This window comes from Pseudophryne corroboree, chromosome 3 (assembly GCF_028390025.1).
Source record: "Pseudophryne corroboree isolate aPseCor3 chromosome 3, aPseCor3.hap2, whole genome shotgun sequence".
Taxonomy (NCBI): Eukaryota; Metazoa; Chordata; class Amphibia; order Anura; family Myobatrachidae; genus Pseudophryne; species Pseudophryne corroboree.
In genome coordinates, this window is record NC_086446.1 from 792,388,347 (window position 1) to 792,408,283 (window position 19,937).

Sequence of the window (19,937 nt, forward strand, 5' to 3'; positions counted from 1 at the left end):
CGCATAGAATTTCTAAAGGCAATTTCTAAATAAAACAAAATAATAACTAGGGCGAAATATGTCACGTGCCGTTCTGGATGGTGACTCAGAAAATAAAGGCCCTCATTCCGAGTCGTTCGCTCGGAAATAGTCTTCGCATCGCAGCGTTTTTCTGCTTAGTACGCATGCGCAATGTTCGCACTGCGACTGCGCCAAGTAATTTTGCTATGAAGATAGTATTTTTACTCACGGCTTTTTCTTCGCTCCGGCGATCATAGTGTGATTGACAGGAAATGGGTGTTACTGGGCGGAAACACGGCGTTTTATGGGCGTGTGGATAAAAACGCTACCGTTTCCGGAAAAAACGCAGGAGTGGCTGGAGAAACGGAGGAGTGTCTGGGCGAACGCTGGGTGTGTTTGTGACGTCAAACCAGGAACGACAAGCACTGAACTGATCGCAGATGCCGAGTAAGTCTGAAGCTACTCAGAAACTGCTAAGTAGTTTGTAATCGCAATATTGCGAATACATCGTTCGCAATTTTAAGAAGCTAAGATTCACTCCCAGTAGGCGGCGGCTTAGCGTGTGTAACTCTGCTAAAATCGCCTTGCGAGCGAACAACTCGGAATGAGGGCCAAAGACCAAATCTCTCTGACCCCCTGCGGTCCCATAGAATAATTGTGCAATGGTTTTTACATACCTCCATGAATTTCCCAAACAGCCCTTATGTTTTATGCAAACGCCGGGGAGAACCATTATGGAATTAAGGGGGTCATTCCGAGTTGATCGCTAGCTGCCGTTGTTCGCAGCGCAGCGATCAGGCTAAAAATCGGCATTTAAGTGCATGCGTATGCACCGCAAAGCGCACGCGCGACGTACGGGTACAAAGCCCATTGTGATTGTGCACAGGTTCTAGCAAAGTTTTCAGTCGCACTGATGGCCGCAAGAAGATTGACAGGAAGGGGGTGTTTCTGGGTGTCAACTGACCGTTTTCAGGGAGTGTTTGCAAAAACGCAGGCGTGTCTGAAAAAACGCAGGCGTGGCTGGACGTTCGCTGGGCGGGTGTATAATGTCAAATCCGGACACGAATAGGCTGAAGTGATCGCAAGCGCTGAGTATGTTCAGAGCTATTCAGAAACTGCACACACTGTTTTTGCAGAGCTCGGCTGCACATGAGTTCGCACTTCTGTTAAGCTAAAATACACTCCCAGTGGGCGGCGGCTTAGCGTTTGCACGGCTGCTAAAACTAGCTAGCGAGCGATCAACTCGGAATGACCCCCAAAATTGTCAGAATCAATGAAATCCGAGCTAAAAATCTAAATTCCGGGACAAGGGGGCAGATGTATTAACCTGGAGAAGGCATAAGGAAGTGATAAACCAGTGATAAGTGCACGGTGATAAACGCACCAGCCAATCAGCTCCAATATGTAAATTAACAGGTAGGAGCTGATTGGCTGGTGCGTTTATCACCTTGCGTTTATCACTGGTTTATCACTTCCTTAAGCCATCGCCAGGCTTAATACACCTGCCCCACATAGTTAGATGTGGCGTCTGATGAAGCGCCGTCCGGCCACAAATCACATGGTGTTCCTCTCAGTCTTTATCCAGCGCATATGATTCCATTGCCGTATACATCACTTAGTACTGTCAAGTCACACAGACATGGGGAGGGGGGATTGATATAGAAAGAAAAGAGAGAGACAGGGAATCTTCCTTTTGGTATTCATGGGGCAAGACGCATTAATGGAGTCTCTTACTCAATTTTCATTTTTCCTGTGCAAACGTAATGAGCCAATTTATCAAAGCCATGTGGAAATCAAATGTGTTTATAAGTCTGTGGGACATACGGTACAAGCATCTTGTACACCTGGGGCTGTTTGTGCTGGCTTGAGGTCCGCTTCTGTCTTAGTAATTAGCATCTGTACATGCTGAGCATACTGTAGCAATACCTACCCAATAAATTAATATATGCTCATCTATAATTGTATCATCGAGTGAATGAGCAAATGGCAAATCATCTGCACCAAATTTATCATCATTGGCCGACCCAACTAAAGGTTTCATCTGCAGGGTCCAATGAACACTAACAATCTGAAGATTTAGCATCTCAAACCAAAGCACAGTCATTCTAGTAAAGAAATGAGGGCTGTATAGGAACGAAAGCATGTAAGGAGTCTTTGGTTTGTGATGAGTTAAAGAAAAGTGAACTGTTGCTAGGTAGATTAGCTCCCCCTTGAGGGTTTTTGGTTGTGTTTAGTTGAACCTATCAGGGTAGTCAGGGGAGGTAACAACAATAGGGGGGTATGGTAGTTACATCATCAGCACTTCCTTTTTGAGTGCCTGGAAAGATCAGATGAGTGGTCCCTTTTATCTGTCCCCTTTTTTCCTTTTTTTTTCCCTGTTAGCACCCTCTGCTCCTGGGGTTATCGTGGCTGCTGCCGCAGCAGACATACTGGGATCTGGGGCCTAAATTAACCCTCCTGCGTCCCCCACATGCGGCAGCAGCGGGCCTGCTGCCGCTTCTAGGCAGGAGGCTCTGCTATATAAAGATGCTGGTGGCCATGCTGCCACTTTCCTCCCATTTCGTGTCCACGCAGTCGGTGGTGTCTTCTAACGTTGGGCTGACTGTCCCACCCTCTCTGGTACCTAACCCTGTGTTAGTTTTTAGAATGTGTTGTCCGCCGGGATGCCTTCTTCCCCGGCTTTCCCGGTCATGACCACGTCCAGGCAGCAGGGTTTCCAGGGGTCCATGCAGCCATCCGTTTTCCCGGGGGTCACTATCCGGCTGGGTGGCCACCTACTGGTTTGGGGCACAGTCCGTGGGCGCCGGCTTATAATATGGCTACTGGCATTTCCCATCCTCCCGTGTCCAGCATCTCTGGTGACTCTCTCCCTGCCCCTGCGCTGGCATTAACGCCCTGGCCCATTTTGCTTGCCAGGTCCCCTGCGTTGGCGGGTGCCCCGATTGTCGCTGCTGCAGATCACCAGGTACTTCACCCTTCTCTCTCTCCTGAGGTCACTGGCTGTGAGGATCTCGGGTCTCCTGCGTTGCTTCAGGTTCACAGTGAGACTCGTTCGACCGGCCCGGTCGGGGCTCCCTTGGCTGTGGAAGTTCCGGTTTCGGATGTGGTGTCGGCTCCCGGTGCCAATTCTGGACAAGGTGGCGTGGAGATGGTTGCGGAGATGGTGCCGGCTCTGGTTCCGCTGGCTGGCCATTCAGCTGATGGTGAGATTGACTTGTCTTACTCCTCCTCTGTTGTTTCTTCCTCTTGCACCACTGCTGACAGCGAGCGTTCTGGCTCCCCTAAGCGCCAGCGCAAGATGGCTAGGCTGGTGGCGTGGGCTGTTGCGTAGCACCTGGGTGGAACCAAGCGTCTGCGCCAAGTTATAACTCCACCCGAGGTGCCAGGTTTTGCTGACATGGTCCACTGTAACAACACAGCGTTACCAGGGATTTACAGAAAAGTGTGAAGGATAGGATCAGGAAAGGCAAATATGTGGACATCTATACCATCACGGCGGAGATGAAGCAGGGGTATGCTGCGGCTACGAAGGCAGGGGCCTTCAGTGATAATTCCTTCCGTAATTGCCATCACTGTTGCGTGGCTTATGATTTTTTCGGCCTGCTACTGGAGCAGCAGGCCGGGGGAATACAAGAAGGTTGTTAAGTATTTGATCTTGGTGAACGAGACCCTCATCAAGTACAGTAGAAGGGTTGCGTGTGGAGGGATCACTACACCAAATTCAGGGAAATACACAATGGGACCAAGATGTTGCCTTTGGGTTGTAAGGATGTGGAGTTGTGGTTGGAGGTCACCAACCAGACTAGATAGCAGGAAGAGGGCCTGGGAAATAAGGTTTTCACTGGTGGCAGGAGGGGTACGGGCCCTTCGGCCAAAGGTAAATGTTTAGCATTTAATGACTTCAAGTGCTACAGGGGAGTGAAATGGCATTTTCGCCACTCCTGTTGGATTTGCGGAGTGAGCCACCCTGCCAAGGACTGTAAATCCAACCCGTCGGCTGCCACGCCGACCAGGGGGATCCCGGCAATAGTGCTATTTTTTAAGACCCTTCCCCCATAGTCATATCGGAACTGTCAAAGTGGTACGTTACCCGCATCCGGAGGATGCTAAGCTTCTTTTTGAAGATTTTTGTTGCGGTTTCAGGTTGACCATTCCCGCTTCAGTTTTTGTAGTGTCCCGCAGGAATTTGCAGTCTGCCCTGGATTTACAGCGGGTGGTGAGGTGGAAGGTGGATGCGGAGGTGGAATTGGGCCGGATGTGCAGCCCTTTTCCGTTTTTACCTTTGCCCAACTTGTGCATCTCCCCTTTGGGGGTGGTGCCCAGGAAGGTTCCGGGCAAGTTCAGTCTGATCCAGCATTTGTCTTGCCTGCGCGGCGGATCCGTTAATGACGCGATTCCGGATGTTTACTGCAGGTTGCATTATCAACTCTTCGACAAAGCTCTTGAGCTGGTTCGGGGGTTTCGTGAACGCTCCTTGCTGGCGAAGCTTGACACCGAGTAGGCTTTCCGGCTTCTCCCCTTACACTCTGGTTCCTTTCGTATTATGGGTTTCCAGTTAGACGGGGCCTATTACATTGACAAGTGCCTATCCATGGGGTGTTCCATTTCTTGTGCCTATTTTGAGAAATTCAGTAGTTTTTTACACTGGTGCGTCCAGAAGAGCACGGGCCACGCCGGTATTGCTCATTATTTAGATAATTTTCTCTTTATAGGCCCCAGAGATAGTGAGGTTTTGGCAGAGAATTTTGGTGGCTGCGTCTGGTTTGTATAGATATTTGGGAGTCCCCGTTGCGTGGTACAAGACTGAAGGCCCTACGTGTTGTCTTTCCTTGGTATCGAAATTGACATGGCTGCAGGTTGTTTGTCGTATTTCTGAGGACAAGATCAGCCAGCTGTTGATTTTGATTGGAGATTGTTTGGGCAGGACCAGAGTCAGGCTTCGTCAGGTCCAGTCCATTTTAGGTTTCTTCAATTTTGCCTGTAGGGTCATGCCGAAGGGCAGGGTTTTTTGTCGCAAATTGGAGAGGCCCACAGCAGGAGTGCCCAAGCCGCACCACACCATTCGCCTGTCACGGGAGATTATGGATGACCTGAGAACTTGGGCGTCATTTTTAGAACACTTTAATCGGGAGTTGTTATGGCCTCTTTCCCCGGTATTCAGCCCCCATCTGCAGCTCTTTGCTGATGCTGCAGGTTCCTCGGGTTTTGGTGCTTTTTTTCAGGATGAGTGGTGTGTGGCTCCTTGGCCACAGTCTTGGGTTGAGAGGGGTTTCACCGCGAATCTGCTTTTGCTCAGATTGTTACCAATCATTGTGGCGGTCGAATTGTGGTCACCTCGATTGGCTAATTGGACGATCATTTTTTTGTGCGACAATTTGGGGGTGGTTCATGCAGTAAATAATCAATGGTCCTCCTCTCCTCAGGCTTTACGTTTGCTGCGCCATCTGGTCCTGACGTGTTTGTGATTTAATATCAGCTTCACGGCCAGGCACGTTCCCGGTGTTGACAGCGGTATAGCGGATGCCTTTTCGCATTTCACTTTCCAGAGGTTTCAGGAGTTAGCCCCGGGAGCCTCGGCTTTCGGTCTAACTTGTCCGCATTCTGTCTGGGAGATTGTGGAAAGGGCACGAGGGAGCTGGCATTGCGATCCTTGGCATTTTTTACCTCGCGGGCCTACTCCCAGCCTGGCAGGATTAGGAAGCTTACCAGGCTTCTCACTTAATAGCTGGTAAGTTTTTAGGAGATTGCTTCCTTGGCTATGTGGGAGGCCATTACTTGCAGGGCAGGTCCAGTGCGGCTATGTCCAAGTTCATCGCCGGGATTTCTTTTTACGCTAGGTTGCGGGGGACTGTCAACTAGAGATGAGCGCCGGAAATTTTTCGGGTTTTGTGTTTTGGTTTTGGGTTCGGTTCCGCGGCCGTGTTTTGGGTTCGACCGCGTTTTGGCAAAACCTAACCGAATTTTTTTTGTCGGGCCCATCTAGGAGTGTCACTGCAGTGTCACGCAGGATGTCCCTTCCAAAAAACCCTCCCCAAACAGCACATGACACAAAGAAAAAAAGAGGCGCAATGAGGTAGCTGTGTGAGTAAGATAAGCGACCCTAGTGGCCGACACAAACACCGGGCCCATCTAGGAGTGGCACTGCAGTGTCACGCAGGATGTCCCTTCCAAAAAACCCTCCCCAAACAGCACATGACGCAAAGAAAAAAAGAGGTGCAATGAGGTAGCTGTGTGAGTAAGATAAGCGACCCTAGTGGCCGACACAAACACCGGGCCCATCTAGGAGTGGCACTGCAGTGTCACGCAGGATGTCCCTTCCAAAAAACCCTCCCCAAACAGCACATGACGCAAAGAAAAAAAGAGGCGCAATGAGGTAGCTGTGTGAGTAAGATAAGCGACCCTAGTGGCCGACACAAACACCGGGCCCATCTAGGAGTGGCACTGCAGTGTCACGCAGTATGTCCCTTCCAAAAAACCCTCCCCAAACAGCACATGACGCAAAGAAAAATTAAAGAAAAAAGAGGTGCAAGATGGAATTGTCCTTGGGCCCTCCCACCCAGGGCCCTCCCACCCACCCTTATGTTGTATAAACAGGACATGCACACTTTAACCAACCCATCATTTCAGTGACAGGGTCTGCCACACGACTGTGACTGAAATGATGGGTTGGTTTGGACCCCCACCAAAAAAGAAGCAATTAATCTCTCCTTGCACAAACTGGCTCTACAGAGGCAAGATGTCCACCTCATCATCATCCTCCGATATATCACCGTGTACATCCCCCTCCTCACAGATTATCAATTCGTCCCCACTGGAATCCACCATCTCAGCTCCCTGTGTACTTTGTGGAGGCAATTGCTGCTGGTCAATGTCTCCACGGAGGAATTGATTATAATTCATTTTAATGAACATCATCTTCTCCACATTTTCTGGATGTAACCTCGTACGCCGATTGCTGACAAGGTGAGCGGCGGCACTAAACACTCTTTCGGAGTACACACTTGTGGGAGGGCAACTTAGGTAGAATAAAGCCAGTTTGTGCAAGGGCCTCCAAATTGCCTCTTTTTCCTGCCAGTATAAGTACGGACTGTGTGACGTGCCTACTTGGATGCGGTCACTCATATAATCCTCCACCATTCTTTCAATGGTGAGAGAATCATATGCAGTGAAAGTAGACGACATGTCCGTAATCGTTGTCAGGTCCTTCAGTCCGGACCAGATGTCAGCATCAGCAGTCGCTCCAGACTGCCCTGCATCACCGCCAGCGGGTGGGCTCGGAATTCTGAGCCTTTTCCTCGCACCCCCAGTTGCGGGAGAATGTGAAGGAGGAGATGTTGACAGGTCGCGTTCCGCTTGACTTGACAATTTTCTCACCAGCAGGTCTTTCAACCCCAGCAGACTTGTGTCTGCCGGAAAGAGAGATCCAAGGTAGGCTTTAAATCTAGGATCGAGCACGGTGGCCAAAATGTAGTGCTCTGATTTCAACAGATTGACCACCCGTGAATCCTTGTTAAGCGAATTAAGGGCTCCATCCACAAGTCCCACATGCCTAGCGGAATCGCTCCGTGTTAGCTCCTCCTTCAATGTCTCCAGCTTCTTCTGCAAAAGCCTGATGAGGGGAATGACCTGACTCAGGCTGGCAGTGTCTGAACTGACTTCACGTGTGGCAAGTTCAAAGGGCATCAGAACCTTGCACAACGTTGAAATCATTCTCCACTGCACTTGAGACAGGTGCATTCCACCTCCTATATCGTGCTCAATTGTATAGGCTTGAATGGCCTTTTGCTGCTCCTCCAACCTCTGAAGCATATAGAGGGTTGAATTCCACCTCGTTACCACTTCTTGCTTCAGATGATGGCAGGGCAGGTTCAGTAGTTTTTGGTGGTGCTCCAGTCTTCTGTACGTGGTGCCTGTACGCCGAAAGTGTCCCGCAATTCTTCTGGCCACCGACAGCATCTCTTGCACGCCCCTGTCGTTTTTAAAAAAATTCTGCACCACCAAATTCAAGGTATGTGCAAAACATGGGACGTGCTGGAATTTGCCCATATTTAATGCACACACAATATTGCTGGCGTTGTCCGATGCCACAAATCCACAGGAGAGTCCAATTGGGGTAAGCCATTCCGCGATGATCTTCCTCAGTTGCCGTAAGAGGTTTTCAGCTGTGTGCGTATTCTGGAAAGCGGTGATACAAAGCGTAGCCTGCCTAGGAAAGAGTTGGCGTTTGCGAGATGCTGCTACTGGTGCCGCCGCTGCTGTTCTTGCGGCGGGAGTCCATACATCTACCCAGTGGGCTGTCACAGTCATATAGTCCTGACCCTGCCCTGCTCCACTTGTCCACGTGTCCGTGGTTAAGTGGACATTGGGTACAACTGCATTTTTTAGGACACTGGTGAGTCTTTTTCTGACGTCCGTGTACATTCTCGGTATCGCCTGCCTAGAGAAGTGGAACCTAGATGGTATTTGGTAATGGGGGCACACTGCCTCAATAAATTGTCTAGTTCCCTGTGAACTAACGGCGGATACCGGACGCACGTCTAACACCAACATAGTTGTCAAGGCCTCAGTTATCCGCTTTGCAGCAGGATGACTGCTGTGATATTTCATCTTCCTCGCAAAGGACTGTTGGACAGTCAATTGCTTACTGGAAGTAGTACAAGTGGGCTTACGACTTCCCCTCTGGGATGACCATCGACTCCCAGCAGCAACAACAGCAGCGCCAGCAGCAGTAGGCGTTACACGCAAGGATGCATCGGAGGAATCCCAGGCAGGAGAGGACTCGTCAGAATTGCCAGTGACATGGCCTGCAGGACTATTGGCATTCCTGGGGAAGGAGGAAATTGACACTGAGGGAGTTGGTGGGGTGGTTTGCGTGAGCTTGGTTACAAGAGGAAGGGATTTACTGGTCAGTGGACTGCTTCCGCTGTCGCCCAAAGTTTTTGAACTTGTCACTGACTTATTATGAATGCGCTGCAGGTGACGTATAAGGGAGGATGTTCCGAGGTGGTTAACGTCCTTACCCCTACTTATTACAGCTTGACAAAGGCAACACATGGCTTGACACCTGTTGTCCGCTTTTCTGTTGAAATACCTCCACACTGAAGAGCTGATTTTTTGGGTATTTTCACCAGGCATGTCAACGGCCATATTCCTCCCATGGACAACAGGTGTCTCCCCGGGTGCCTGACTTAAACAAACCACCTCACCATCAGAATCCTCCTGGTCAATTTCCTCCCCAGCGCCAGCAACACCCATATCCTCCTCATCCTGGTGTACTTCAACACTGACATCTTCAATCTGACTATCAGGAACTGGACTGCGGGTGCTCCTTCCAGCACTTGCAGGGGGCGTGCAAATGGTGGAAGGCGCATGCTCTTCACGTCCAGTGTTGGGAAGGTCAGGCATCGCAACCGACACAATTGGACTCTCCTTGTGGATTTGGGATTTCGAAGAACGCACAGTTCTTTGCGGTGCTTTTGCCAGCTTGAGTCTTTTCAGTTTTCTAGCGAGAGGCTGAGTGCTTCCATCCTCATGTGAAGCTGAACCACTAGCCATGAACATAGGCCAGGGCCTCAGCTGTTCCTTGCCACTCCGTGTGGTAAATGGCATATTGGCAAGTTTACGCTTCTCCTCCGACAATTTTATTTTAGGTTTTGGAGTCCTTTTTTTACTGATATTTGGTGTTTTGGATTTGACATGCTCTGTACTATGACATTGGGCATCGGCCTTGGCAGACGACGTTGCTGGCATTTCATCGTCTCGGCCATGACTAGTGGCAGCAGCTTCAGCACGAGGTGGAAGTGGATCTTGATCTTTCCCTAATTTTGGAACCTCAACATTTTTGTTCTCCATATTTTAATAGGCACAACTAAAAGGCACCTCAGGTAAACAATGGAGATGGATGGATACTAGTATACAATTATGGATGGACTGCCGAGTGCCGACACAGAGGTAGCTACAGCCGTGAACTGCCGTACTGTGTCTGCTGCTAATATAGACTGGTTGATAATGAGATGAAGTATGTATAAAGAAGAAAGAAAAAAAAAACCACGGGTAGGTGGTATACAATTATGGATGAACTGCCGAGTGCCGACACAGAGGTAGCTACAGCCGTGGACTACCGTACTGTACTGTGTCTGCTGCTAATATAGACTGGATGATAATGAGATGTAGTATGTATAAAGAAGAAAGAAAAAAAAACCACGGGTAGGTAGTATACAATTATGGATGGACTGCCGAGTGCCGACACAGAGGTAGCTACAGCCGTGAACTACCGTACTGTGTCTGCTGCTAATATAGACTGGTTGATAATGAGATGTAGTATGTATAAAGAAGAAAGAAAAAAAAAACCACGGGTAGGTGGTATACAATTATGGATGGACTGCCGAGTGCCGACACAGAGGTAGCTACAGCCGTGGACTACCGTACTGTACTGTGTCTGCTGCTAATATAGACTGGATGATAATGAGATGTAGTATGTATAAAGAAGAAAGAAAAAAAAACCACGGGTAGGTGGTATACAATTATGGATGGACTGCCGAGTGCCGACACAGAGGTAGCTACAGCCGTGAACTACCGTACTGTGTCTGCTGCTAATATAGACTGGTTGATAATGAGATGTAGTATGTATAAAGAAGAAAGGAAAAAAAAAACCACGGGTAGGTGGTATACAATTATGGATGGACTGCCGAGTGCCGACACAGAGGTAGCTACAGCCGTGGACTACCGTACTGTGTCTGCTGCTAATATAGACTGTATGATAATGAAATGTAGTATGTATAAAGAAGAAAGAAAAAAAAAACCACGGGTAGGTGGTATACAATTATGGATGGACTGCCGAGTGCCGACACAGAGGTAGCTACAGCCGTGGTCTACCGTACTGTACTGTGTCTGCTGCTAATATAGACTGGATGATAATGAGATGTAGTATGTATAAAGAAGAAAGAAAAAAAAAACCACGGGTAGGTGGTATACAATTATGGATGGACTGCCGAGTGCCGACACAGAGGTAGCTACAGCCGTGAACTACCGTACTGTGTCTGCTGCTAATATAGACTGGTTGATAATGAGATGTAGTATGTATAAAGAAGAAAGAAAAAAAAAACCACGGGTAGGTGGTATACAATTAAGGATGGACTGCCGAGTGCCGACACAGAGGTAGCTACAGCCGTGGACTACCGTACTGTACTGTGTCTGCTGCTAATATGGACTGGATGATAATGAGATGTAGTATGTATAAAGAAGAAAGAAGAAAAAAAACCACGGGTAGGTGGTATACAATTATGGATGGACTGCCGAGTGCCGACACAGAGGTAGCTACAGCCGTGAACTACCGTACTGTGTCTGCTGCTAATATAGACTGGTTGATAATGAGATGTAGTATGTATAAAGAAGAAAAAAAAAAAAACCACGGGTAGGTGGTATACAATTATGGATGGACTGCCGAGTGCCGACACAGAGGTAGCTACAGCCGTGGACTACCGTACTGTACTGTGTCTGCTGCTAATATAGACTGGATGATAATGAGATGTAGTATGTATAAAGAAGAAAAAAAAAAAACCACGGGTAGGTGGTATACAATTATGGATGGACTGCCGAGTGCCGACACAGAGGTAGCTACAGCCGTGGACTACCGTACTGTACTGTGTCTGCTGCTAATATAGACTGGATGATAATGAGATGTAGTATGTATAAAGAAGAAAGAAAAAAAAACCCACGGGTAGGTGGTATACAATTATGGATGGACTGCCGAGTGCCGACACAGAGGTAGCTACAGCCGTGAACTACCGTACTGTGTCTGCTGCTAATATAGACTGGTTGATAATGAGATGTAGTATGTATAAAGAAGAAAGAAAAAAAAAACCACGGGTAGGTGGTATACAATTATGGATGGACTGCCGAGTGCCGATACAGAGGTAGCTACAGCCGTGGACTACCGTACTGTACTGTGTCTGCTGCTAATATAGACTGGATGATAATGAGATGTAGTATGTATAAAGAAGAAAGAAAAAAAAAACACGGGTAGGTGGTATACAATTATGGATGGACTGCCGAGTGCCGACACAGAGGTAGCTACAGCCGTGGACTACCGTACTGTACTGTGTCTGCTGCTAATATAGACTGGATGATAATGAGATGTAGTATGTATAAAGAAGAAAGAAAAAAAAAACACGGGTAGGTGGTATACAATTATGGATGGACTGCCGAGTGCCGACACAGAGGTAGCTACAGCCGTGAACTACCGTACTGTGTCTGCTGCTAATATAGACTGGTTGATAATGAGATGTAGTATGTATAAAGAAGAAAGAAAAAAAAACCACGGGTAGGTGGTATACAATTATGGATGGACTGCCGAGTGCCGACACAGAGATAGCTACAGCCGTGGACTACCGTACTGTAATGTGTCTGCTGCTAATATAGACTGGATGATAATGAGATGTAGTATGTATAAAGAAGAAAGAAAAAAAAACCCACGGGTAGGTGGTATACAATTATGGATGGACTGCCGAGTGCCGACACAGAGGTAGCTACAGCCGTGGACTACCGTACTGTACTGTGTCTGCTGCTAATATAGACTGGATGATAATGAGATGTAGTATGTATAAAGAAGAAAGAAAAAAAAAACCACGGGTAGGTGGTATACAATTATGGATGGACTGCCGAGTGCCGACACAGAGGTAGCTACAGCCGTGGACTACCGTACTGTACTGTGTCTGCTGCTAATATAGACTGGATGATAATGAGATGTAGTATGTATAAAGAAGAAAGAAAAAAAAACCCACGGGTAGGTGGTATACAATTATGGATGGACTGCCGAGTGCCGACACAGAGGTAGCTACAGCCGTGGACTACCGTACTGTACTGTGTCTGCTGCTAATATAGACTGGATGATAATGAGATGTAGTATGTATAAAGAAGAAAGAAAAAAAAAACCACGGGTAGGTGGTATACAATTATGGATGGACTGCCGAGTGCCGACACAGAGGTAGCTACAGCCGTGAACTACCGTACTGTGTCTGCTGCTAATATAGACTGGTTGATAATGAGATGTAGTATGTATAAAGAAGAAAGAAAAAAAAAAACCACGGGTAGGTGGTATACAATTATGGATGGACTGCCGAGTGCCGACACAGAGATAGCTACAGCCGTGGACTACCGTACTGTAATGTGTCTGCTGCTAATATAGACTGGATGATAATGAGATGTAGTATGTATAAAGAAGAAAGAAAAAAAAACCCACGGGTAGGTGGTATACAATTATGGATGGACTGCCGAGTGCCGACACAGAGGTAGCTACAGCCGTGGACTACCGTACTGTACTGTGTCTGCTGCTAATATAGACTGGATGATAATGAGATGTAGTATGTATAAAGAAGAAAGAAAAAAAAAACCACGGGTAGGTGGTATACAATTATGGATGGACTGCCGAGTGCCGACACAGAGGTAGCTACAGCCGTGGACTACCGTACTGTACTGTGTCTGCTGCTAATATAGACTGGATGATAATGAGATGTAGTATGTATAAAGAAGAAAGAAAAAAAAACCACGGGTAGGTGGTATACAATTATGGATGGACTGCCGAGTGCCGACACAGAGGTAGCTACAGCCGTGAACTACCGTACTGTGTCTGCTGCTAGTATAGACTGGATGATAAATAATGATATAAAAAATATATATATATCACTACTGCAGCCGGACAGGTATATATTATATAATGAGGGACCTGCTGGACACTGTCTGTCAGCAGAATGAGTTTTTTAATTTTTATAGAATAAAAAAACACCACACAAGTCACACGACGAGTGTACTTTTTCAGGCAGACAATCACAATATACTATACTGGTGGTCAGTGTGGTCAGGTCACTGGTCACAGTGGTCAGTGGTCAGTCACACTGGCAGTGGCACTCTGGCAGCAAAAGTGTGCACTGTTTAATATGTACTCCTGGCTCCTGCTATAACCTATAACTGCTCCCCAGTCTCCCCCACAATTAAGCTGTGTGAGCACAGTCAGATATTATACATAGATGATGCAGCACACTGGGCTGAGCACAGATATGTTATGTGAGTGTGACTGAGTCACTGTGTATCGTTTTTTTCAGGCAGAGAACAAGAACAGAACGGATTATTAAATAATAATAAATTATAAAACTGCACTGGTGGGTCAGGTCACTGGTCATCAGTCACTAGTATAACTCCTCCTAAGCTCCAGTAAGTAAATGAAGTGTCTCACTCTCACTCTCCTATCTATTTTAATTTCTAAACGGAGAGGACGCCAGCCACGTCCTCTCCCTATCAATCTCAATGCACATGTGAAAATGGCCGCGACGCGCGGCTCCTTATATAGAATCCGAGTCTCGCGATAGAATCCGAGCCTCGCGAGAATCCGACAGCGTGATGATGACGTTCGGGCGCGCTCGGGTTAACCGAGCAAGGCGGGAAGATCCGAGTCGCTCGGACCCGTGTAAAAAAACATGAAGTTCGGGCGGGTTCGGATTCAGAGAAACCGAAACCGCTCATCTCTACTGTCAACCCCACAAAGTCGTTTATACTTGATAAAGCGTGGAAAGGGTGGGGCCAGGGAAATCCTCATAGTTGCCGACATGTGCAGGCCTGTTGACCTGCGGTTGTTGCGCGAGTAGTTGTTTGCATTGGCTGCGGTGGCTGGGAACGAGTTTGAGGCATCTTTGTTTCGGGTGGCATTTGCTTTTGCATTCTTTGGCGCTTTCAGGATTAGCGAGCTGGTGGCTGTTAACAAACATTCGACTGACACCGGGCTCATGTTTACGTATATGTGTAAAATTGCCCAGTCGAAGACGGATCAGTTGGGGCGGGGCAGATGGGTGTCGCTGAAGGCGTATGCCATGGCCGCATTGTGCCCCGTTAGCCTGGCTGCGGTTTGTTTGCCTTTCATGCCTGTAGATGGTAGTGAATTTTTGCTGCACTCTGACGCGATGCCTCTGACTCATTTTCAATTCACCGCTGTCTTTAAACGTTGATGGATGCATTTAGGGCTCAATGTGGCGGACTATGGGACGCACTCCTTTTGGATAGGGGCGGCTGCTTGGGCAGCTGCCAGCGGGCTTTCACTGTTGGCCATTCAGGAAATGGGGCATTGGAAGTCTGCTGCTTCTAAGTCTTATGTGCGTATTGATAAGTTATAATGTTGCACCCATTGGCGTTGACCCAAAAACGTTGTTTGCCCTCCAGTTTTGGAATCTGGGGTCGTGAAGGAATGTTTTTTTTTTATTTTTCCTCCGTTAGTGGGCTATTTTCAATTGGCTGTCCTACAAGTCCGCCGGAGGTTTTTTTAAAGTTTTCACCTTCACTTGGGCCTGTTTTCTGCAGTTGTGTTATTTAGTTGTGTATACTTTTGTTTCATGCATCATGCTAATGTTTAGGTTATTTATTTTTCAGCTCCTAATTTTTCATCTTCCCAGGTTTGGGTGGTGGGCCAATCCTACATTTTTTGGGCGGAGCGTCACCCTTTAGCTGATGTATGTGTAGTGTGGTCTGACATAGTTCCCAGAATGCATTGGAGGAGTTTAATCAGCCCGCTTGCCATTGACAAGGCACGGAAGAAGGTTCATTTTGCAGTTTCTAAATTTGTTAGGGCTAGAGGTGGTTTTGCTGTGCGGCACCCGTTACTATTGATGGAGAATCCTTTGTATTTTTGGCAGGACGGGGTCCATTTGTCTGAGGCAGGTTTGGAGGTTTTCCTTAGGGCTATTTTTGCAGTTTGGGTTTGTTCTAGTTGGTAGTTTTGTCTTGGTGCTGGATGGCGGGCTGCAGTTCTATAGGCCATTTGTCAATGAGGCCACTGGCCCTTTTGCAGTTGCCAGAATTGCCTGGCGTTGGTGGGAAGGCACTTTTGGCCAGCGGCCACATGGGGCATAAGTGGTCTTTGAGGGGCACCTACCCTTTCCAAAGACGGCTAGTGAGTTCTGCCCATATGGGAGGACAATGGGCATTTTCTACAGGAAATGGTCACGCTATGCCATAGTGAGGGGTGTGTTGCCTTCTCAATGCAGGTTATGGTGTTGGCCGGATGAGGCGTTTTAATCGCCTCATATTATAGAAGTTGGGGCGTGTCAGTCGCCACCATTTTAAGTTGGGGCGTTTAAGTCACCGCCATTATTATTATTATAACATCAATTGGCTAGAGCTGGTCATCTAGCATTTTCTTTGCCATCCCTTACCAGAAGGGTCATTCCACTTAATAAATACCTAATGACATTTTTAAATGTACGCAGTAGCTCTTCGTGTCTTATTTTGTTTGTGTCTTTATTTTAGAGATAAGCTAGCTTAATTGTTATGCAAAGGTTAATCACAATAAATCAATAGACGCCTTATTGTTATTTGCGAGTTGTCTATTAATAGATATGCGCCAAATTCTGGAGGACTTTGTTACACGTTAATCACATTTATTTCTTTATTAACAAAATGGTGGGTAGTGGCGATACGCACAAGTGCTGACGTGGAAAATAGTGCATCAGAATGTTTAATATAGAAACCACTCCCTGAATCATACTCTGTGATTCTGAACTCCAGTCCTCATCTACCACCAACAGGTCGTGTTTTCTGAATTTATTTTAGTATGCACAGGTGAGTTAATGCATTTAACTAGATCAGTAATTATCCAACCTGCTTCCACAGGCAGAAATCCTCAAAACATGACCTGTTGGCAGACTGGTGCTAAAATTCAGCACTGGAAAAGGGCACATGTCACATGTTACAGGGCGTGGCCATGCGTTACATGACATGAGTCACAGGGGAGGGGCCTCACGCTACAACCTGTTTAGGCATGCCTGCCGAGCTGAGCACCTGCAGGCGAGCTGCTCGGCCAGGCCTTTAGATAACTGGATCAGCCAATCAGGCCACTGGCCCTTTTGCAGTTGCCAGAATTGCCTGTTAAGGATGCTGAACTTGAGGGTTGGCGTTCAGTATCTGAATGAGAGTGTTGCAGCATATAGGGGTACATTTACTAAGCAGTGATAAGAGCGGAGAAGTGAGCCAGTGGAGAAGTTGCCCATGGCAACCAATCAGCACTGAAATAACATCTATAATTTGCATGCTATAAAATGTTACAGAGCTGCTGATTGGTTGATGGGGAAATTTCTCCACTGGCTCACTTCTCCGTTCTTATCACTGCTTAGTAAATGTACCCCAATAATGTATCCCAATAAATGTCTCAGGAGTGGAAGCAGCCAGTCCTGACAATCAAGAGCCAATCAAGGCCATGGGAATGCTGGTCATGTGGCCAGGTCTGTCCTATGCCAGGGACTGTGGGATCAGTTGCCCTATTTAAGGCCCTCATTTCAGGCAGGTGATTGCCAGAACGTCTATACTTCTCTGTGGATGTGAAACTGTGGCTTCTGGTTTCCCTACTGAGTCAAGGTAAGGAAACTGGTTATTCTATGGATCTCATTGTATTCCAGTAGTAACTCTCACAACCTGTGCTACTCACATTTCCTCACACCTCACAGTTCCAATCTCTACTCCAGTACTGTATACAGTGCCTCACACCTCACAGTTCCAATCTCTACTCCAGTAGAGTATACAGTGCCTCACACCTCACAGTTCCAATCTATACTCCAGTACTGTCTACAGTGCCTCATATCTCACAGTTAATTCCTGTACTCCAGCACTGTCTGTAGTGCCTCATAGTTCCAATCTGTGTCCTGATCTAATGAGCAGTGCCTCACCATACCTCAGTTCCACCCAGTATTCCTGTACTGACAGCATTACTCTGTAGCGCACAGCACTAATTCTGTGTTCCTGCATTACCAATGGAGTCTTATACCTCATGCCTCATACTGTTTCTCTATATTCACCAGCAGAACCACCATTCAGTACCTCCTGCCATTCTGTCTGTATATTTTTGGCATATCCCATACTAATTTCACCCTGTGCTAACTGAGGGCCCAATTCAGACCTAATCGTAGATCTGCGAAAAAACGCACATCTACGATCAAAATCTTTGGCATTTGGGGGGGACGCCCAGCACAGAGTAAGTCCACCCCCACAGACATGCGAAAGCATTGCATGGCGGTGATGCTTTTGCACCTGGCGAGTAGCTCTCGCAACCTAGCTGCGAAGCCAGACTGCTACCTGCCATGTTTAGGGAAGCAGCGGCTGCGTGTGACGTGATGCAGCCGCCGCTGCCCACCCCTCAAATTGTCCATACATACCTGCGTTGTCTGGTCCGCACCCCACAAATGCTGCCACAACGCCCCACGACCGCCTCTGCCTGATTGACGCATCTCACTGTTTGCGCATGCGCAGTGTGGCTGCTTCGCATGCGCACACCTCACTGGGCTTCGGCGTGTGTGTGCTGCAGTGACCTGGGGGTATATTTACAAAGATTCGTGTTTTGGCCGTTTTGAAGGGTGTTTGAACTCGAATGGTATCGGGTGCATTTTACTGCAACTTTTTGAATCCTGATACGGTCATTCACTAAGCTGCCGAGTTTTGCACATTCGTTTTTTCCGATGTCGATGTGATTCGTAATATCAAGCAGTGTTTTACGGGAGTGATGAGTAAAACACTGCCTGACAAAACACAAGGAATCCCGGCCGGATCTGTGAGATCCGTGCAGGGCTTCATTGTGTACCTTAAAAAGTTGATTAAAGTCTTAAAAAATCTGAAAAAAATTGCGTGGGGTCCCCCCTCCTGAGCACAACCAGCCTCGGGCTCTTTGAGCCGGTCCTGGTTGAAAAAATTTTGGTGGAAAAATGACAGGGGTTCCCCCATATTTAATCAACCAGCACCAGGCTCTGCGCCTGGTCCTGGTTCCAAAAATATGGGGGACAAAAAGCGTAGGGGTCCCCCGTATTTCTGAAACCAGCACTGGGCTTCACTAGCTGGGGATATAATGCCACAGCCGGGGGACACTTTGATATCGGTCCCTGCGCCCGTGCCATTAAAACCCCAACTAGTCACCCCTGGCCGGGATACCCTGGAGGAGTGGGAACCCCTTAAATTAAGGGGTCCCCCCCTCCAGCCACCCAAGGGCCAGGGGTGAAGCCCGAGGCTGTCCGTCCCCCCCATCCAAGGGCGGCGGATGGGGGGCTGATAGCCTTTTGTAAAAATGTGAATATTGTTTTTAGTAGCAGTACTGCAAGTCCCAGCAAGCCTCCCCCGCAAGCTGATACTTGGAGAACCACAAGTACCAGCATGCGGTGGAAAAACAGGCCCGCTGGTACCTGTAGTACTACTACTAAAAAAATACCCCCAAAAAAACAGGACACACGCACACCGTGAAAGTATAATTTTATTACATACATGCACACCTCCAAACATACATACTTACCTATGTTCACACGAGGCTCTGTCCTCTTGTCCCTGTAGAATCCTTGGGGTACCTGTGAAAAAAATGATACACTCATAATCCAGTGTAGAATCAGACCTTTGTATAATCCACGTACTTGGCAAAATAATAAAACAGAAACCCGACCACGCACTGAAAGGGGCCCATGTTTACACATGGGATCCCTTTCCCCAACTGCCAGGACACCCCCTGACTCCTGTCAAAGAGTCCCTTCAGCCAATCAGGGAGCGCCACGTCGTGGCACTCTCCTGATTGGCTGTGTGCTCCAGTAGTGTCTGTCAGGCTGCACACGGCAGAGATACAATGTAGCGCCTATGTGCTCCATTGTAGCCAATGGTGGGAACTTTGCGGTCAGCGGTTGACCGAAAGTAACCTCACCGCTGACCGCAAAGTTCCCACCATTGGATACAATGGAGCGCATAGGCGCTACATTGTATCTCTGCCGTGTGCAGCCTGACAGACACTACAGGAGCACACAGCCAATCAGGAGAGTGCCACGACATGGCGCTCCCTGATTGGCTGAAGGGACCCTCTTTGACAGGAGTCAGGGGGGGTCCTGGCAGTCGGGGGAAAGGGGTCCCATGTGTAAACATGGGGCCCCTTTCAGTGC